The 3,380-nt window shown below is 41.0% G+C and overlaps 1 non-coding gene across 1 annotated transcript; it reads right to left on the bottom strand.

Moving 5' to 3' along the window:
- Positions 1 to 485: 485 nt before the first annotated feature.
- Positions 486 to 557, bottom strand: TRNAH-GUG. The gene has a single exon. It is a non-coding gene; the product is annotated as a tRNA-His (tRNA).
- Between the last annotated feature and the right edge of the window lie 2,823 nt (positions 558 to 3,380).

The following is a 3,380-nucleotide window of genomic DNA, read 5'->3' as shown; positions in this document are numbered from 1 at the left end:
TTCCCCAAAGTGGGGCAAAATGAATTCGCGTGATTCTTACCCCCCTTGGTCATCTCGCTAGGGTATACTACACAATTAAACCAACATCTTTTAATTATAGACATTCTAAGAGCTCGTTGACCTCAAATGAGTTAAATAATCTTAAAAGCAGCAAAATGCACACCTCCTGGGCAACAAACACGAAAATGCAGCCTGGGGTGTTCCAGCAAGCTTACAACGACCCCCTCCTGCAAATGCACCCAAAATGCACATTCAGAAGCAATTCACTCCGAATCTAGAACCGGATTCCTGCTGGATCCCGAGCCCGCTTTCCATCTCGACCCTGGGCTTCATTGGTGACTTGAATTTTGCAGGAGCCCTTCGCTTTTCTTTCACTTCCAAATAATTCTTAAAAGCACAGGGAAGCTTCCTTGTCGTTAAATGTCGGAAATGCGAATTTAGAAAGCCGAAAAAGACAAAAAGAAAAAAAAAAGATTCATACGCCTTGCCGTGACTCGGATTCGAACCGAGGTTGCTGCGGCCACAACGCAGAGTACTAACCACTATACGATCACGGCGAGCCACCCAGGCGCTGGGGAAACAGCTCGGCAACCACCTTCTTCATTTCTACATTCCCTGACGTCATTGGGTCTTCGAATGGGGAATTCATGCCTGTCTCGCACAGCGCCACCTTTGGTGAATAGGCTGAAGAACAGGATGGAAGGAACTAAACTGAATTTTTTTTGGACAATAGCCTTTAAATGACTTGCAGAAGCTAGCAATGGCTTTTAGACGCTTTCCACCTTTCCATCCCTATAATGATTTTTTTTCCCTCTGCATCCTTAAGAATTTTGCCTGCCTAGCTTTGCATTTGGCTGCCACAAAGAAGAAGGGGTCAACTATCCTCCAAAGCGCCTGAAGGCAGGACAAGAAGCAACAGATGGAAACTAATCAAGGACAGAAGCAACCTAGAACTAAGGAGAGATTTCCAGACAGCTAGAACAATTAATCAGTGGAACTGGGTTGCCTCCAGAAGTTGTGGGTGCTCCATCACTGGAGGCTTTTAGGAAGAGATTGGACAAACATTTGTCCAGAATGATATACTGGTAGGGTCCCCTGCTTGGGCATGGGATTGGATTTGAAGTGGTCGTAAGTTGAGAACTACCTGTACTGATGTGAAAGAAATGATTAAATGTGTCCTGTATGAGGTTGAGTTGTGAGATTGACTAAGAAATCTTGTAACTGGGTGGCACCCAAGCATAAAGTCTACCAGACATCGTGGCACGTAAAATCAACCCTAATGGAACTGCTGGGTTTATTTATACTTCAGGGATCTTGTTATCTCCACTGTCCAAAGTTGATAGTTATACAGTTGGAACCTACAACGTGCAAATAAAATTCTCCAAGGAAGTTTTGCTGCATTGCATTGTCCTTGAGTGAATATAGCAAAGTGTAAAGATCATTCTTCTGCTTCTGATTAGGTGTTTGTGTTGGTCCTTATCATTTTCTCGAGTGCCCTTTGATGCTAAAAGCTAGAACCAAGTAATATTTTTGCAAGCCAACGTGCAATTTTTGTTCATTCATAGGATTTGTAATTCATAGAATTATAGAATAGAATAGAATTACAGAATAGAATAGAATAGAATAGAATTACAGAATAGAATAGAATAGAATAGAATAGAATAGAATAGAATAGAATAGAATAGAATAGAATAGAATAGAAACAGAAACTTTACTTATATTAAATCCACTTAATATAATCCATTTGTGGGTGCTCCAACATTGGAGGTTTTAAAGAAGAGATTGGACAGTCATTTGTCTGAAAGGGTATGGGGACTTCGGCTTGAGCAGGGGGTAGGGTTGGACTAGAAGACCTCCAAGATCCTTTCCAACTCAGTTATTCTGTTCATTTCTGTTCCGGTGACATTTTTGTTTCCCTAAAATGACTTAGTTCCTTCTTATCTATCCCCCTTTCTTATCTGTCTCTTGAAGGGATCTTGTAGACTAGATTCTTGCCTTTTGTCCTCCCGGCTTACTGTACGTGCCTGCTTCATCTTGAGGTATGGCAATTTCAACCTAGTCTCACAGGAGCCCCCCCCCCCAAAGTTTGTGAATGAATTGCCCCTTGTTGAAGATTCATCCTGAGCTTTCCTGGCCTTTATTCCACCGCAGGCGAGTTTATTTGCCCTTCTGATTATTTTCAAGCTATCTCGAGATTTGCACTGTTTAATGTGTAACTATCATCTGAGCAACAACAAGGTTGTTGCTGAACCATCAGCATGTTTTACACTGCCCGGAGTACAATAGGGCACGCAGCCGTCCTGCTAAGCACATGGTTACTAAAATTATGGGATTGTGGTGGGCTATAGGGTTTTCAGGTGTTTTTTTTAAAGGGATCCAGACATTGCAAGAGCTACTGGAATTCCACTTTATTGTTGTAGGTTATAATAATAGAATCCTGAAAGCCTGTCAAAGTCTACTTCTATTCCTTCTTCTACCAGATAAAATCAAGGCAGGGTTATTTCGCTTTTTTTTTTTTTCATGCTTTCCATTTTTCCAGCGCTGAATGAGCCTTTCCTTTCCCTTAACTGTTCCTGCATATGGAGGAGATCTTGAAAGGAAAAGATCGATTTTTGCATGACACTGAAGGCTCTGCCTAAAATATGACTTGAAGAAGCTAGAGAGAGCCAAAATAATAATAATAATAATAATAATAATAATAATAATAATAATAATAATAATAATAATAATAATAATAATAATAATAATAAAGTTGGAAGGGACCTTGGAGATCATCCAGTTCAACCCCCTACTCAGGCAGGAAACCCTACACCATTTCGGACAAATGGCTGTCCAGTCTCTTCTTAAAAAACTTCCAGTGTTGGAGCATTCACCGCTTCTGGAGGCAGGTTGTTCCACTGGTTAATTGTTCTCTCTGTCAGGAAGTTTCTCCTTAGTTCGAGGTTGCTTCTCTCCTTGATCAGTTTCCATCAGTTGCTTCTTCTCCTGCCTTCAGGCGCTTTGGAGAATAGCTTGACTCCCTCTTCTTTGGGGCAGCCCCTGAGATATTGGAACATGTTGAAACCCCATTCTAGCCCTTCTCTGCTCTTTTTTTTTTTTATAAACAAATTTTATTGATTTTTTTTTCCAAAATAAATAAACATACAATTATGGCATAAATCAATAATACAATTAATAAAAAAAAAAACTAAAAAAACCTCCCATTCTAAGATGCTCAGTAGCCTCACAGGAACACATTCCCTCTCTTCAACCTACTTCCCTCCTTCCTTCTACCTCCTTCCCTCCTCTCCACCTTCTCAACCACTCTACTCTACACATCCCCCCTCCTTCCCTCCTCCTCTTCCAAATGTGGTCCTGGAGGTCAATCGAGCCTCCATTCT

The sequence above is a fragment of the Protobothrops mucrosquamatus genome, unplaced genomic scaffold, assembly GCF_001527695.2.
Source record: "Protobothrops mucrosquamatus isolate PMUCROS unplaced genomic scaffold, P.Mucros_1.0 scaffold16450, whole genome shotgun sequence".
Taxonomy (NCBI): Eukaryota; Metazoa; Chordata; class Lepidosauria; order Squamata; family Viperidae; genus Protobothrops; species Protobothrops mucrosquamatus.
Note: the sequence above shows the minus strand (reverse complement) of the source record. Positions and strands in the feature narration are given on the sequence as shown.